General features: G+C 45.1%; 1 protein-coding gene across 1 annotated transcript in view; it reads left to right on the top strand.

The window, feature by feature from the left end:
* The first annotated feature begins 7,845 nt into the window (after positions 1 to 7,845).
* The window catches only part of WIPF1 (WAS/WASL interacting protein family member 1), a 58,054-nt gene continuing 47,326 nt past the window's right edge, over positions 7,846 to 18,573 (top strand). Inside the window, exon 1 of the mRNA XM_082196676.1 lies at positions 7,846 to 8,014. The gene's annotated coding sequence lies outside the window, so the exon portion shown is untranslated. The remainder of the gene's footprint in view (positions 8,015 to 18,573) is intronic.

Raw genomic sequence — 18,573 nt, forward strand, 5'->3', positions numbered from 1 at the left:
AGAATGGAAAAGAAGAAAAGAAAAGATAAAAGAAAAGAAAAGACAATGAAAAAGTTTTTAAAGACTTCAGGTTCTCTGTCCTGCAGCTAAATGTAGTATTCACTCGTTAACAACCAGCTGCTCTATTTTCTATAAGCCAATATTTTTTCCATCTTCAAATCCAGATATTGCCAGTTCATTTTTCTCTTTCATGCAAAACGTCCATGAGAAGTTTCCACTGTGTAATAAATGTCAGTAATGATTTTTATCTAGTTAAACATGTTAATTTCCCCACCACTGGTTTCTCAAGCCTTGAACACATGATGTTAGCTGCAATCCACACCTATCCTGTAGTTTCTTGAGAAACGCTGCATTTTAATGCCTTTCCCCGCAAACCAGCTTTGATCCGATTGGAAAACATATGCCCAATAACAACATCCCTGCCTTTCCCCCCCTCCAGTCTGGACAGACAGCAGGAGACGAGGAAACACATCTAATCCTACTGATGCGTACAGTGACCTGCTAATGAAAATGACCCCACTGCATTTTAAGCTGGGAATGTGTACATAATATTAAACTCGTTCCTGTCGAAATGTTAAAAAAAGAAAAAGTGTTCCTTCCCAAGCAAATGTAATTGGGATTGAAGCATTTAAACTCTGGTCCCATACATGTGTACTTGGAAGTACAGTGGTACCTTGGTTCTCAAACTTAATCCATTCCAGAAGTCCATTCCAAAACCAAAGCGTTCCAAAACCAAGGCACGCTTTCCCATAGAAAGTAATGCAAAATGTATTAATCCATTCCAGACTTTTAAAAACTACCACTAAAACAGCAATTTAACATGGATTTTACTATCTAACGCAGGCATAGGCAACCTTCAGTCCTCCAGATGTTTTGGACTACAATTCCCATCATCCCTGACCAGTGGTCCTGTTAGCTAGGGATCATGGGGGGTTGTAGGCCAAAACATCTGGAGGGCTGGAGGTTGCTTATGCCTGATCTAACAAGACTATTGATCCATAAAATGAAAACAATAAACAAGGTGCTGCAGTCACACAATCAATCAATGAAACAGTAGCTGAACTGGGTTCCACTGTCACAAAAACAAAACAAAAAAGAGCCACAAAAAACACAAAATAAATAGCAAAAAACTCAGCATAACACTTAAAATAGAAGTGTGGCACTCAAATCTCTAGCGTAACACTCAAAACGGAAGTGTGGCATTCAAAATGGAGCACGTTCGGCTTCCAAAAAATGTTTGCAAACCGGAACACTTATTTCCAGGTTTGTAGTGTTTGGGTTCCAAGTGGTTTGAGTACCAAGGCGTTTGAGAACCAAGGTACCACTGTAAGCCCCCCTAATTTCAGTGGGACTTACGCCCACAGTGTGGAAATGTTAATTGGACATTTTCATTTCAACCGAATGCCACAGAAACAGAAATTCTATTTTAATTTCTGCCTGGAAGTGAACCACAGCAAAACAAATTCTGTCTCGGCTTCCTGGCATTCGCTGCTCAGAAATCGAACACTTGCAAACGTCAATTCCGCCTTAGCATCTCTGGCTTCATCAAGTCACAAACTGCTGGATCCACAGTTTTAAAACATTTCCTGTTGTGCTCACTCTGTCGTTAGGGCTGGATTTCCAAACGGCTCCACTGTTCTGTTCACTTTAAGTGTATATTTGTCCTCTTTGCTGTGGTTTCCTCTCTCCCAGAGGCATTATGACTCTCATGCTGACTAAGCAGTTCCTGTTTCCACATTTGCAAGAAGGAGTTGCAGGAAGAAGCAAAGGCAAAAAGACAGGGCTTAGGATAACAGTGTTGGGTATTTCTTTTCACGGCATCCATCAGCCCAGCTCTCTGCAGTGCTAGAAATCCATCCCGGGCCTGGGCCTCATTACGAAGAGCAACATCAACACCACATCGTTCATGGTGGAATATCACAGCAAAGCAATCTTGCGTAATGATGAATTTCATCACCAGTAGGGTTTGTTTGCCTTGCTGGTGGCTTGCAAAAGTTGCATTTTTCAGCAGTTACTCTTTTACCACATCAAAACATGGTCCCAAATTTTACTGGGTGGTCTTTATTTAAATAATAATAATCTCTGTGCATGCACCAGACTATCCAAAACCATTAAAAAACAAAAGCAGAATTATTCAGTTGCCCCATATTTGGCTAACCTGCCCTTTAAATGTTGAGCAACATAATGCAGAGCTTCCGAGTATGCAGATATGAATTTGTCATATTCTTGAGTCAAACTACTAGCGCATCTAATTCAATTTAATTATTCTTACCCCACTCTCCAGCTGCTGTCCTTTTAAACAGACTTTTAAGGCTACAGTTCAATGCACATTTACCAAAATATTTAGCAGTACTGAAATCAGTGGGAGTTCAGAATTAAAACACCTAATGGTTGTATCCAATGTTGTTAAGACTAAGAGAACTTGGGGCCTCTAGAATGAATGTACATGACTAGCTTAGGTCCAGAAATTTCAATGCATCTACTCTGAGTAGAATTTACTGAGTAGAATTTGCATCCACACCAAGTACGTTGCAGTTAGGTCTCCTTGAAATCTGTGGGTCTAAATTCAGGACTAATTTGTCTCAGTGATTTCCATGGGACCCAGGACTCAGCTACACTGGCAAAGAAAAAAACACTTTATATGCATTGTTTATACATTCTAGCACTGTGACACCAGATGGCACTGTGGAGTTCCTTTTTTGCCAACCCGATTTCTCATACAGTGGTACCTTGGTTCTCAAACTTAATCTGTTCTGGAAGTCTGTTCCAAAACCAAAGCGTTCCAAAACCAAGGCACGCTTGCGCTTTCCCGTAGAAAGTAATGCAAAATGGATTAATCCATTCCAGACATTTAAAACAACCCCTGAAACAGCAATTTAACATGAATTTTACTGTCTAACAAGACCATTGATCCATAAAATGAAAGCAACAAACAATGTATTGCCGTCACACAATCAATCAATCAGTAGCTGAACTGGGTTCCACACAGTCACAAAAACAACACAAAAAGAGAAATACATAACAAAAACAGACAGACCTCAGCATAACACTCAAAATGGAGCGTGTCCAGCTTCCAAAAAATGTTCGCAAACTGGAACACCTACTTCCGGGTTTGCAGTGTTTGGGTTCCAAGTTGTTTGAGTACCAAGGCATTTGAGAACCAAGGTACCACTGTACAAAGTTTGCAACACATTTAACTGAAACACTTCTTTGATGTGTCTAGATCCAGCCCCAAGCTTACCTAACAGGAATAGCTGTTGGAAACAATATAGCATAGGAAGTCAAAGGATCGTGCTCACAGCTGCACAGAAAGGCAATTTCTAGCCCTCTATAAAGCAAAATAAAATAAAATAATTCTTCCCATGTACTGTACATAAGGTTTATTTCCAATACTTAGTGGTGGTTTTCCAATTTAGAATAACTAAAGCTGCTAAGTGGGTGATCACTACCACTTCCTATTCTTACAAAGTGCGTCAAATGCATCCCAACTCCCATTATCCCTGACCAGCCCTGCTGGGCCTGACAGTTCAGAAACATCTGGAGGGCCAAAGGTCCCCCACACCTGGCCTGGAGCATGGTTTAGAGACCTGGGTCCATAGCTGTCAACTTACAGATTTGAAAATAAGGGACCAGCAGCCTCGAAAGTAAGGGATCAGCAGCCCAAATAAGGGATTTTGCTTAGTTTATGAGTTCCTCCCGAGAGGGAGGAAGACTCTCACCCACGCTGCCCGTGAGCCCGGCATGAGGCGGTTGCAGCGCCGCCGTGGCCGCTGAAGCGCCGCCCTTCTGTGTCCCTCCCCATCCCCTCCTCTTCCTCCTCCCTCAGGCCGCCGCCGCTGCCTCCGGCTTCCCCTGGCAGCGCGACGGGAAGCCTTGCAAGAGAGGAGCTGCCTGAGAGGGGAAAGGGAGAGGCGGAGACGCGGCAGCTCGTGTGCGCTCTCTCTCTCACTCTCTCAGGGCGGAGGACCCTGAGCCGCTGCTTCCCTCCCGAGCCAGGTGAGCATGAAACCCGGGAAATTTAAGGGACATCATCAGTAAGGGACAGCAGCAGGACATGGCGCTGGGATAAGGGAGTTTCCCGCCAAATAAGGGACGGTTGACAGCTATGCCTGGGTCCCAGTGCACGCCAACTAAATGTTTTCACCACAATGTGCCCGAAACTTCCCTGCTATGCAATGTCCTGTTTTGTGACATTGAGCCTGAGACAGCAGTAAGCAAGCCCTATCCTAAGAACTTGTACAATGGCACAAGATGGATTTTCCCCCAAAGCCAAGGAAGGAAGGAAGGAAGGAAGGAAGGAAGGTTTAGAGCAAAAACCAAAACAGAACAAAGTTTGAAGAGAAGAGGGGTGGAGGAGAAACACCCGGAAAGTTGTACAGCCTGCCTATTGATGCTATTTTTTATGTGAATCAAGATGGGATGCTTGCGGGCATCATTTGAAGAAGTAATTGACCTTTCCATACCTCTGCACATCCTGCAACTTGAGAAAGCAGAGTTGGCAGCAGCCTCTCTCCCCTACTGTTTAATGGGGCTCTTTTTCTTCTGCCTGACCCTTTGCCTGTGGCATCTGTGTCCCCAGAGCACCACTGTTCTCCCACACACACACACACTTCCCCAGATAGATGTAATCGAGGCCATTAGAGGCAAGGCAAGGACAATAAACTCTTGGGAGGTCAATGGACACTGGTGGGAGCGTTTCAAAGCAAAGCACCTCGTTTGGATATTGTGGGTACGTAGGGACAAAGCACCTTCGCACGAGTCAAACCGCCCTGAAAGAAATACAATGTACTTCTAAGTCAATGGCTTTAAAATCCAGATTCCAGTCTACAAATGGAGGGGCACAAGGTGTATTGCCGGGGGTGGGTGGGATACAGCATGTACACTGTGTATCTGCTCATAGACTTGATGGATACATGAAACATAGAAATTGAGGCCTTGGCAAATTCAGAGAACCATACGAATCAGAGGAGATGCCAAGTCTGAATTGGTGTTCAAAGGCAGAACTCTCTCCCTAACAATTTCCTATAGGACGGCGTATAATCCAAACCATAGTCATTATTGATATGCCACTACTGTAGTTGTATTGGCAGTAGCGCCCCATCTGTGGAACGCCTCCCCATCAGATGTCGAGGAGATAAAGAACTACACAACTTTTAGAAGGCATCTGAAAGCAGCCCTGTTTAGAGAAGTTTTTAACGTTTGATGTGTTTTCTTAAAAATGTTTTTATATGTGTTGGAAGCCACCCGGAGTGGCTGGGCAACCCAGCTAGATGGGAGGGATATCATCATCATCATCATCATCATCATCATCATCATCATCATCATTATCATCCCCAGCCACTCTGGGCAGCTCCCAACAGAATATTAAAAACATCAAACATTAAAAACTTCCCGAAACAGGGTTGCCTTCAGATGTCTCCTAAAAGTAAGACAGTTGTTTATTTCCTTGACATCTGATGGGAGGGCGTTCCACGAGGCGGGCGCCACTACCGAGAAGGCCCTCTGCCTGGTTCCTTGTAACCTCAATTCTCGCAGTGAGGGAACTACCAGGATTTTGTTGTTATTTTGGGTGGGCATTTTTTAAAAAAGTTATTTTTCCTCTGCTTGGTTTTGATTGTGCTCTTCTGCTTATTGTTTGGCTCTAGCATATTGGGTTGTGTGTGTTTTTTAAACCGACCTTATTTTTGCTTTATGGTTTGATTGTGTTGTTACTGATCTTTGTTTGAGGTATTGTAAGCCGCCTGGAGTGGACATTTTGCCTAGGGCATGAATTTGTTTATATTTAAATTCATATCCTGGGCAACATGTCCACTCAGATTAGCTAATGTGGACCACAAGGGTGTGATATCTTGGGGTGGGGGAGGAACTCTAGCTGAAAGACTTGACCAGAAATAATGAGAACAAACTTTCCCTAGAAATGACCAGCCCCTTTGTCAGATTCAGAGAACAGCTGGTCCGAAACCACTGCCACCCTTTATTTCCCCCCCTGGCAGAGATCCTGAGCCTTTAGCAGCTGCGAGGTGGTTTGGTTGGGGAGAACTCAACACTCCCGCAGGTGATACTTCCTAGTATTGCATCATCTCCATGCCAGTTAAATTCCTGCAGGCTATGCAGCTGTTCTAGTCACCAGGTCTCTGCCCAAGGAAAATAACGCAGCACTATTGATAGAAGTTATCTATTTGGATAGATCTGATATAAAGCGACAAACAAATGTGCATTTTGTTAGGATGAAATAGCTGAGAAAGAATTTGAATCCTATCCGGGCCGTCTTTAGCATATGCGCTGCTGGGGTGCCAAAATCCGCCCAGGGCCCCCAAATTTAGTTTAGCTGCCCACAAGTTAACTTTTACTGAGTTTTTTTGGGGAGGGGGGAAGCCAGAGTTGTTGAACTTTTTTGGGGGTAGTGGTATAGAAATAAAATAAAATGAGAACTTCGGGTATAGGGCAGTATAGAAATAAAATAAATTAATTAACAATTTAAAAATATTTGATGCTACAGAGTAACCGAGTGATGGAAGAGGGGGGCAGGGACTTTCGCTCCATTGCTTTTCACTGCCACCAATCGAGAGGGCAGTGGCGTAGCGTGGGGGGTGCAGGGGGGGCCAGCCGCACCAGGCGCAACATCTGGGGGTTAGGGGGCACAAATCCACGGGTTAGGGGGCGCAAATCCATGGGTTAGGGGGTGCAAATTACTTGCCTTGCCCCGGGTGCTGACAACCCACGCTACGCCACTGCGAGAGGGACAATAGGTATACATTTGGCGCCCCCCAGAATTTGCCGCATTGCACCCCCAGGTAAACACGGCCCTGAATCCTATTTTTTTATATATCTTGATTTTATTCTTTGAACCACCCTGAGACCCCCGGGGTATAGGGCGGTATATAAATTCAATAAATAAAATAATGATTTTATGACATTAAATGCATCTGAACGTCTTGGCAGATTTGATCAGAGGGGGTTTGCTGAAGACGTAATTCCATGTTCATCTTGTTTTAACTAGTCTCTTGCCCAGCAGCGCGCAGGCAGCGACAGCCCGTTTAAATCACATTCGGAAAATAAAAATATTTGGTTGTCACGCCTAACAGCACCGGGCGGGGGGACTTGTTTCCCAACTACCCTTTGATAAATCCTCTTTGCATTCTAGATCAGCAAGACAGCACATTTTGCCGCTGCCTTTTTTTTTGTCCTTCGGGCCTGGCCTGGCCTGGCCTTTGCACCTCCACTATCCGGACTGAGAGAGATCTGCCTGTCTCGGCGCTGCGTGTAAAGGGCAGGCTAAGGGCAGCAGCTTCGGGCAGGGGGCGCTTCTGGTGGATACTGGGCATGCCTGCAGGTCGCGCGCATGCTCACTGGTGGGGGGGGGACCATTGCAGGGAGTTGAACCCATGCGTAAAAGTAAACAATTCATAGTGCAATTGGGAAGAGGCGGTGTGCGTGTCTAGGGAGTGCATGGGAGTCTCTAATACAGGACAAGCCCAGAAGGACCCCTTCTTTTCCCCCTCCTCCTGCTTTGCGTACAAAAAAACCACACGAGATCCTGCTGGAGGGCTCTAAAAATAGGTTGCCCCCCACCCCAGGCTGCGCAACGGCGAGCTTTAAGTTCACCCCGCCACCACCCGCGGATGTAAGAGTCCGCAGTTTGCACAGGATCTCAGCAGATCTCCGCAAGGGGGGGGAGCAGATCCTTTCCCCCCTTGCCCCGCCCCCGTTTCTCTTTTCCTGGGTTGACCCCAGATCTGCTCTACCCGGGGAGGAGGAGGAGGACGGATCTCGGAGGGGGGAGCGACTTCTGGGCGGCGGGGCTGCTCTCTGGATCTGCCTCGCCTTCTTCTTCTTCTTCCTCTTCCTCCTCCTCTTCGCCTCCCCCTCCGCTCGCGCCGCTGCCTTTCCATAAACATCTGGATCAGGGGAGGGGCTTTTTTCCCGCCCCTCTCTCTCTCTTTTGGAGGGGCTCTGGGCAATTGGCAACCTCTGAATGGCTCCGGGGGAGAGGAAAGCGCGAGTAGAAGTTTAGGTTGGTATCCTTCCCACTTTTCTATAAAAAGGCAATTAACAATAACGGTGATGATTATGATTGTTTTTTTGGAGGGGTGTTGACTTGTGTGGATGTGAGCATCGGTCAGTTACTTTTGCTGGGGAGGCGGCTCCTCCCATCTCCCCACCCCAAGAACAAAAACTAAACCAGCAGAAGGGAGAGGTGCCTCCAGTCTGGGGTACTCCCTCTGCCACCCCCCTCCCCAAATTTCTGCTGCAGATCCCGGGCCGACCTCCCGGTCCTCGCCCCTGTTGCTCCAGGCGAGCCGGGGTTGCTGCAGATCTCATCTGGCCAAAGGAGCCGCCGCTTAGCAGAGCAGGCTTTGTGGTTTGTTTGTTTTTTGGCAAGCGGGGTGTAGAAGAGGGGCGAAAGTCTCCGGCGGGGCGACCCACAGGCCGCCGCTCCCTCCGCAGCCCCTGCCTAAGTTAGAAACGTCCCCCGGGCGCCGGGAGCGGAGGAGGGGCGTCGGTAAGCAGATGTGGCTCATAAAGTAGACCCAGTTTCAGAACCCGCGTTAACCCTTGCCTTTTTTTTTTTAATGAAATGGAATCAAAACCCCTCTAGCCATAGAATCGAGAGGGTTCATCTAGTCCAACCCCCTGCAGTGCTGGAATCTTAATTTCCCAACTTGGGATTCGAACCCACGACCGGGGAACGATCCAGAGGCTCATGCTGATGTTCCATTGACGCTCTGCTTTGTGTGTCTGCTTGAGAGTCCCTGTTTCTCTTTTCACCTAAAGCAGCTGTGGGTGTCTGGACAGGGATAAAACTAGGCTTTATTTCCCCTGGGGCAAAGACCTAGTTTGGCACACACACACACACATGCACATTTGCATATGTTGCGAACCTCAGTCCACCCCTCTGGAGACTTCACTTGGGGCAAAAAACCCCAACCCTGGCTAGCCCCTCCACCCCCTGGCTCTGTTTTGGAAAAAGGTTTCGAGAGGGCTTTAACTACAGCTGATTTCTGCATTCGCGTTTGATAAGTGTCATATCAAGTGATGTTTTTAATGTGTGTGAGAGAGAGGGTGTGTGTGAGACAGAATGCCCCCCCCCAGCTAGAACTTCCAGGGATGGCTGTGGGCAGGATTCCTGCCTTTCAGGGGGCTGGATTAGATGACCCTTGGGGTCCCTTGCAAGTCTACAGTTCTATGTAGTTCTAGGGAAGTAATAGTGCCACTGTATTCTGCTCTGGTCAGACCACACCTGGAGTACTGTGTCCAGTTCTGGGCACCACAATTCAAGAAGGACACTGACAAACTGGAACGTGTCCAGAGGAGGGCAACCAAAATGGTCAAAGGCCTGGAAACGATGCCTTATGAGGAACGGCTAAGGGAGCTGGGCATGTTTAGCCTGGAGAAGAAGAGGTTAAGGGGTGATATGATAGCCATGTTCAAATATATAAAAGGATGTCACATAGAGGAGGGAGAAAGGTTGTTTTCTGCTGCTCCAGAGAAGCGGACACGGAGCAATGGATCCAAACTACAAGAAAGAAGATTCCACCTAAACATTCGGAAGAACTTCCTGACAGTAAGAGCTGTTCGACAGTGGAATTTGCTGCCAAGGAGTGTGGTGGAGTCTCCTACTTTGGAGGTCTTTAAGCAGAGGCTTGACAACCATATGTCAGGAGTGCTCTGATGGTGTTTCCTGCTTGGCAGGGGGTTGGACTCGATGGCCCTTGTGGTCTCTTCCAACTCTATGATTCTATGATTCTATGATTCTATGTTTCTAAGCAGGCGTGAATCAAATCAGACTTCCATATCTCCTCAGCTGTGCCTTAGAGTCAGCTGCAAAACACTTGGAAATGGCTTCTGCAAGCAACTTTGCCAGCTTGCTATAAAAGAGCATCACTGTCTCGGTTTCAACTTCCTCATGCTTGATTTGATTTAATTTTCTCTGTTTAGAACAAGTCATTTGAATCTCTTGAATTTTGGTGGGGGTTTTTTTTGGTGAGTGTTTTTTTTTAAAGAAAGACGGAAGAGAAGAGGCGCTTATAAAATTCCCACAGTGCTCTGCTCAAGTATGTGATGCTGGCTATTACCTCCTTCCTGTGCCTATCATGAGCTAATGTTAGCAACTGCTTCAGAGCCAAATGGCTATTGAACGGCTTTCAGTTTCCTTTATGTATAAATTTAAAGTTCAACATTTCCCTCCTCTTCCCTGGCATGCGTACAAATACTCTGTTTTCTGTGTTTTGTGTGATTTATGTGACAAGATCCCCAGTCGCTTTTGCTGTTCCCACTCCACCCGCTTTTGAAAACAGATCGGAAAGTATTCTCAAACGAAATGGGTCGGCTAGCCATCAGCTGACTGTTGCGGTTCCCGCATCCTTACAAATGCTCAAGAGATGAGCAGAGTCCTGCTTCTGGAATAGTGTGCAAAGGTTTACCGTTAGCTCTCAAGACAAGGAGTATTATGTCTAAAACGATGTAGCACAGGAACGCTGAAGAATTGTGTTCTCTGTACGGTGGAAACGGAGTCAGATTGAAATGACAAGAGTTTGAGAAGGATAAATAGGGCGAAAGGGAGAGAGAAATATGATGTAATTGCAGTGGTCCCTCGGGTTAAGTACTTAATTCATTCCGGAGGTCTGTACTTAACCTGTAACTCTTCTTAACCTGAAGCACCACTTTAGCTAATGGGGCCTCCTGCTGCTGCCGCGCTGCCGGAGCACGATTTCTGTTCTCATCCTGAAGCAAAGTTCTTAACCTGAAGCACTATTTCTGGGTAAGCGGAGTCTGTAACCTGAAGCATATGTAACCCGAGGTACCACTGTGATCGGGAAGAGATTCGCAAGTCGTGTTGCAACTTCCCCTTGCTCTGTTTCCCAGTTGCCGTCTGGATTCCACCCTCTTCCTTTTTGCGGCTGCTGGTTTTAGTGCCTGTTTGGAGTGGCGGTTGTGTGGTGATTTGGGCCTCACTTAGCAGAATGAGTAGGAATCTCCTCAGACGCAGCAACAGGGCCTGAATTGGCCATATTCTGAAGTAACCTGCATTCCCCCACCCCTTTGGATGGCAAACCGTAAGACTGTTCAGACTGTGAATTTACTTCACTTCAGTGCTAAGCATGTACAGCTATGGTTGGCCATAACCTGGGGGGGGGCAGCTAACATGGCGCCCTCAAGACGATATTGCCCTCCAACTCCCATCAGCCCCAGCCAGCATGGCTGAAGGTTAAGGATGATGGGATTTGTAGTCCAACATCTGGTCTAACTCTTCCCTTGGAAGAGAGGTGGTATGAATACAGTGGTGCCCCGCAAGACGAATGCCTCGCAAGACGGAAAACTCGCTAGACGAAAGAGTTTTCCGTTTTGGAGGTGCTTCGCAAAACAAATTTCCTATGGGCTTGCTTCGCAAGACAACAATGTCTTGCGAGTTCCTGCTGGTTTTTTCTCCTCCCCCCCTTTTTCTAAGCAGCTAAGCTGCTTATCAGCTGATCCGATAAGCAGATAAGCCGCTAAAAGCCGCTAATAGCGCTAATCCTCTAATCCGTCAATGGGCTTGCTTCGCAAGATGAAAAAACCACTAGACGAAGAGAATCACAGAACGGATTCTTTTTGTCTTGCGAGGCACCACTGTAAATACTGAAAAGGCAGGGCAGAGGTATAGGGACTAAGGGCAGGCCTGGCCCGGCCCAGCCATTAACCTTGGTGAGGCAGTCGCCTCAGGCAGCAGGCTGAGTGCAGCTGGGAGGAGCAGCAGATCCAAGCCCTGGAGAAACTTGCTGCCTCCTGCTCCTCCCTGGCCTCCTTTCCCCCCCTCACTGCCTTGGATATTTCCCAGGCCTTCTCCAGTCACCTCAGGCAGCTGAGGGGAAAGCAGTGAGGGGCACCATTTTTTGTTTTGCCTCAAGCGGCGAAATGTCTTGGGCCGGAGCTGAACGAGGGGGACCCAGGGATGAGGATTTTTTTTTAAAAAAAAGTCAGGACCCTAAGTTACATCTTTATTGAGTTGCTGAGGGGTAAATTACAGTGGTGCCTCGCAAGACGAAATTAATTCGTTCCACGAATTTTTTCGTCTAGCGAATTTTTCATCTTGCAAATTTTTCAGCTGTATTTAAACCCAGAATTTTTTTAAAAAAACAGCAGAGTGGCCCAATAGTCACAGAAAATCATAAAAATGCAGGGAAAAAAACCACAAGCTTCCAGATTCTTGCAAACCCCTCCCCAACTGTTCCCCTAGCCACCCAGCACACAGAAATTCAAATCCAGAATTTTTTTTAAAAAACAGCAGAGTGGCCCAATGGTCACAGAAAATCATAAAAATGCAGGAAAAATACCACAAGCTTCCAGATTCTTGCAAACCCCTCCCCTACTGTTCCCCTAGCCACCCAGCACACAGAAATTCAAATCCAGAATTTTTTTAAAAAAACAGCAGAGTGGCCCAATGGTCACAGAAAATCATAAAAATGCAGGGGGGGGGGGAAACACAAGCTTCCAGATTCTTGCAAACTCCTTCCCAACACCAAGTCCTTGAATTCCAAACACCCCAACCCAAAATCCAAAACCCCCTCAAAAAGTTTTAAAAGCTTAACTTGCCAAATGGCTGCAAAAGAAGTTTTGGAAAAGCTTCAAAAATCACCAAAGTCTTTAAAATCCTCAAAAAAAGGCTACTATGTACACTGCGTTCTATGAGTTGCTCCTCAAAGTCAAGTTGCAACTGTATTAACGGTGTTAAGAAAAAGGAAACAAACTTGCAAGACGTTTTCATCTTGCGAAGCAAGCCCATAGGGAAAATCGTCTTGCAAAGCAGCTCAAAAACGGAAAACCCTTTTGTCTAGCGGGTTTTCCGTCTTGCGAGGCATTCGTCTTGCGGGGCACCACTGTACTTGATTTTTGCATGATTCGCAAACTCTCGTGTTTATAGGAGCGTATTGTTTATTACCCGTTTCTTTTCTCTCAAGGAGGGGTTGCTTTTCAGCTGCAGGGAAATGGCACAGAATTCTCTTTTGCTACAACCAGGTCTGAGGAACCGATGTCTCTGGCTGAACTTACAATTCCCATCATCCCTGAGCATTGGCCACGTTGGATGGAACTGCTGAGAATTCCGCTTTGAGAATATATGTTGAAAACATTTAAGAACCCATTTTATTTTACTAAAAAGATTCAGTTAAAAACAAACAAGCCCATATCTAATAATGATGCAATAGTAGTGAGTTTCCTGTATCAGCAGCAGCGTGGACAAGATGACCTCTGACGTCATTTTAACGCTTGAGTTCAAAGTTGTACAGTTTGTTTGCCACTCTGAGCAACCTATCCTAAGATTAAAAATATCCGATGGCAGAGACTGCAAGTACTGTTCCTCGTTGCTTGTCAACTTACGTGCCTGTTTGGCAGTTACCTTCATGCAAAATGTGAATTGTACAGTCAAAAGAGTTGCAGCGGATAATATGAAGCATGGCAGGATCTTAGTTAAAGGCTTTATTGTTTCTTTGAGGCACATTTTACAGCATGCATATCTATTGGTGCCTCTTCCAAAGGTTAAATAAGAAGCCTGAATTGCATTGGAAGCAAATGTAGGCATTTACACTGTGCAGGTGTGTGATGTACATTCCCTGCATGCATTCACTTATTTAGGGTTGCCGTGTTTCAAAAACTGAAAATCTGGACACAAGAGATGTCGAACTTTCTTTTGGCAAAATCTCAAAAAACAAAGTTTTTCTGGACGTTTTTCCACCCAGACACTGTTTCCGGCAGCCGAATCCCGGCGATGTCCGGGAAATTCTGGATGTATGGCAACCCTAACTTATTTTACAAATCCATATGTTGCGCTTTCCACCCCACTCCTCTGCCAGTCTTATGTTGGTTCTTCTGCTGTAGCAGCTGTGAGGAATGCCATCGCTGGGGAATTGTAAGGAACAGCAGTCAGTTTTTTGCTAGTCATTTTTTATTGTTCGATTGAATCTCATCAGTTTTGAGATGGTGATAAAACTTCTCTGGAATCAATTATCATTTCCCCACCCCCAGGCATTTCCCAAAAGGAACCCATGATTAAAGAACATGAAAGTATTGGGGGAGAGGAGCCATTTGTTAGCAGTACCCAATTTTACTCATACTTGGAGTAGGCCTCTTGAAATCAATGGGCTTACTCCGAGTATGACTAAATCTGGATAATCAGCCTATGTTTGCAAAGTGAAAACTGCAAATATACGTATATATCAGGCACAGCATACACACAAAAACAGTGTTTGTGACTAGGTGCTCTGGGGCAAGGAAGAGTGATTTCACTTTTAATTATCTTCATATTCTCTTTTCTAGTTTCTTGATAATGCTTATCTGGGTTTCGTTTTCATTTTCAAGGAAGTAGGAAGTAAATTGGGTATTTCCAATTAAGAGCTTAATGACAGCACTGACTAGCCCTGTAGGGCACAATAAAATTCTTCTGCCTAATTGTTTATAACTGTGAGATAACTACATCTTGCTCATGATTTAAATTTGTCATGTGACACAATGAGATGCTAGATGTCTGATCCGCCCAAAGTTCTATTGACACTGATGGCAGAGTGTGTCACCTCTCCAGCTGAAACAAATGGGACTTATCCATGCATGCAGAAATAAGCATTTTAAATGGAAATATTTACTTTCTCAGGCTTTAGTATTTCCTCTCTGTTTAATTTCTCCTTTCATAAGTTTTCTCCATGAATGTTGGAATGGTTCTTGCTGGAGTGCTGAGTAAAATACGAAGAATTAAATTGCTAAAGGTTTTTCTGTAGCACATAACTGTTGCACAGAAATGGCGCAATAAGATTTTGTGGTTCTTCTTTTCTTTTCTTGCAAGGACAGAAGAGTCTTGCAATGTTGCACTGAACTGTTTTCCCGTAGGTTGCTTGGAGACCCAGCAATTTAATTGGGGGCTTAAATAAATGTTGCGGTTGTTTGTTGTTTTTATTTAGGGAATGTATGTGCTGCCACTATCAATCGGGTACAATGGTAGAGTGATGATTTGTGCCCTCCATGGTGTCCCACAGACTATGAACGTGAAAAGACAATAGTTAAAGCATTAGAATTCCTGGGTAGAATTCCTAATAGAACTTGGTAGGATAGATGAAATTCAGTCATGTATGGAATTTCCATTAACTTCCCTTCTACCAGCCTTAAGCATTGCATTAGCAAATATGTTAATCCCACTTTATGCTAAACAGGAGTGCCTCTTACCGGGAAGTAAGATATGTTGGCGTAGGTTTGCTGAGGGTACCACATTGGGTACCTTGGTCTACATGAATAGTAATCATGGCTGGCTCCAGTGGTTCCTTCAAAGGTTATCCTACATGCAAAGGTTATCCTTCTCTTCCCAGTGCAATTCCCCATCACTTTCCTTACTGCAAAAAATGGTGAGGGACAGTGGGTTTGTTGCACAAGAGCTCCAAAGCAGCTTTAAGTGTGCAACCTGAATTCGGCAGTATGTGACTGAATCCCACCCAAAAGTAGTGACTGTCTGAAGGGAGACAAGCTACCGTATTTTTCACTCTATAAGACGCACCAGACCACAAGACGCACCTAGTTTTTGGAGGAGGAAAACAAGAACAAAAATATTCTGAATCTCAGAAGCCAGAACAGCTGCACAGTGAAAGCAGCAATCCCTCTTGCTGTTCTGGCTTCTCGGATAGCTGCGCAGCCTGCATTTGCTCCATAAGACGCACACACACGTTTCCCCTTACTTTTTAGGAGGGGAAAAGTGAGTCTTATAGAGCAAAAAATACGGTAGTTCTTGAAGCTACTTCTTCTCTGTTCCTTCATAGGGAATCCTGGTTCGCATTAGATATGTTGGCATTAACGCAGATAACCGATGTAATTCTCCACTATGGTTCAGGTCGATGGCGAGCATGCAACCTGCTTCTGGTCTCTTTATCGCCACTTAAAAGACAGTTAGCATGACATCTGCCCAGGCCCTTGGAGTTATTGGCATGCAATGCTACTAAAGAAGGACAGAAGGCTGTGTTTCTGATGCTGGCGCTCATGAAGTCACCCTCTTATGTATGACTGCGACATTGGTATGCATTGTGCTGGATGTGGCACAAGGGGTTTACCGACTGTGCAGCGAGGAATCAACAAGATATTGTTTGGTTTCTGAATGGAACTGGGAGAATAGTGCTAACAGCTTTATGTCAGGGTGCTTCTTCCAGGAAATTAAACAATGAAATAAGTGTTTGGATCACAGCGGCCTTGTGCTATGGATTGGATAATTAAATAATGGAAACCTCTGTAAAAGTTTTAGAACTTTAGCCGCTGCAGAGATGCATTAAAAGCAAACGGGAGTGCAAACAGGAAGCTGCCTTAGTAAGGAACTTTTGATGCTTATAAGGAAGCTAATGAGCTATAGTTCCCTTAGAGGAAACCACACAGAAGTTTTTCAGAAATTGCCTCTCACCGGCTTCATGGGACCTCTCTGGATTCCTGCTCTGCCTTGCAGTGGAGTGAAGCAATCTCCTTCGATGTCACCATAAGGGGGCATTGATGAAGGAAGGAGCTGGTGTCTGGTAAGACGTTTTTAAAGTGTGTTGGCTCTTGCTTGGGCGGTGGGGTGTGTGTGTGTGTGTGTGTTAAGAATCATGATGACTCTGCTTCGGGTATGGTCACCCTTCTGGGGGTGTCTATGGAAAATGCTTTAATTGAAGTGAGGGGGAAAATGGCTTCACCTATGTTGGGTAAGAAGTGGAGACTAAGGGTGATATACAGTGTTGTGCAAGCAGATCTTCCTTCCCTCCTCCTCCTCCCCCTCCTCCCCACCTTCAGTCCCCTGTGCCTCCCCAAATATGCTCTGAGTGTATCCCAGATTTGGGAGGGAGCTGCAGGAAGAGCAGGAGAGCATTTCACTGAAGATGCACATCACTGGATTTCACCTTTGAAGAAACCTCTAGAGCCGGCCTTTTGAGAACATCATGGTGTCTACGCTGATATAGAGATGGACATTGTAATCAGGTTGTATCTCTTACACTGGATAATACTGCCCATTTTAATGTGTGTGTTTTGTATTTGGCGGTTTCTGTAGCAAGTATTTCCCAATTCTAGAAGGTGCATTTGATTTCAGTATAAGGGATCTCCATCTTCTACCTGAGATCTTTCTGTTGCCTCACTGCATAAGGGTAGGACCGTTCCTGGGGTTCAAATTCCAGATTCAGGGTTGTATTCAGCTAAGAAAGTCCTACTCAGAGTATACCCACTGAAATTAATGAACCTAAGTTAGTCATGTGTGTTAACTTCAGTAGCTCTACTCTGAGTAGGACTAGCATGGTCCATACCATTCCAGGAAAAGTTGTGGATATCTTCCATGTAGGAAAAGCAGTGCTAGGATAGCAAAAAAACTGACCTTCTGGTGCAGTTTAGTGTTGCCCTTTTTTAAATATAGTTCCCTTTTTTTGGGTTCTAAAATGCAGTTTCAATTTTTAAAAAAGGATTTATTAGACAACTAACTTGGCACTCAGTTAGGTAAAATCATCTGCTAATTTCTAGCAGCTGTAGAATCTACTTGTGTTTCAGAAGAAGGACCCAAGGGTCTCAAACTTGACATCATTTTATCCTTATCCTACTACGATGAAGGTTACTTTTATTTTTATACAAGCTGATATGAAGAGTTAAAATCAGAAAGCGGACAGAAGTTGTTGTAATTTATTTTGTATATTTTTACCCTGCCCCTTCAACCAAGTTTCCAGGGTGGCTTACAAAAATATAATGCAGTTAAGACAGGTTAAAACACACACACACACACACACACACACACACAACCCTATGGACATTACTAAGATAAGCAAGCCTAAGAGAACAGCATAAAACAGTTGTTGTGAGCAGGAAGCAGCACAATCCTTTAAATCCTAGAGATCGGATGGAACAATGAAAGCCACAACTGCTGCAAGCATCAGAAAACACATTGTAGTGATAGACTGTAGGGAGGGTTGTATGCGCGAATGATGCTCACTGACAGCTGTGTGCATTGCATAAGGCCCAATTGTCTGGTTAACTTGGCATGGAAGATGAGCCTGGATATCATGCCAGACTACATGTGTATTGCAAAAAAAGGGGGAAAGAGCAGCTTACCCCAAATATTCCCCTTGAAGTCACACCAATGATATGGAATTGCACAAGGGCATTAATCCAGTCTACATCTTGGAGATAAAAATATGCAATACACACTTTGAAAGCTGTTGGTCGCATTTGCTCATGTTTCCTGGTTTTAAAACACCCATGAAGTTGATCGAGAGATTCCCCAGTTGTTATTGACCTAGTATTGCCTGCAGCAAGGGTAGCCATCATAGTGTTCCCTGTGGTTTTGGGGACTTCAATTCCCATAATTCTCCTACTAGGAGTATTGTGCTTTTCCAGTACCCCAAAGCCCAGTTCAGATGTAACAGTAAACCATGATTTTGTGTTGCATGCAGGAGTCTAAGGGTCTTCTTCCTCTCATTGGCTCTAAATCCTTCCCTTCTGTAGGTTTCTGTTGCATCTGAACTGGCAACCATGGTTTGCATTTGCCCTCAAAATGGCAAAAGCTTATCAACAGGCCATGGTTATAGTGACTGTGTTCTCACACACCAGTCAGCCAGA

This window comes from Podarcis vaucheri (assembly GCF_965113315.1).
Source record: "Podarcis vaucheri genome assembly, chromosome: 1".
NCBI classification, from domain to species: Eukaryota; Metazoa; Chordata; class Lepidosauria; order Squamata; family Lacertidae; genus Podarcis; species Podarcis vaucheri.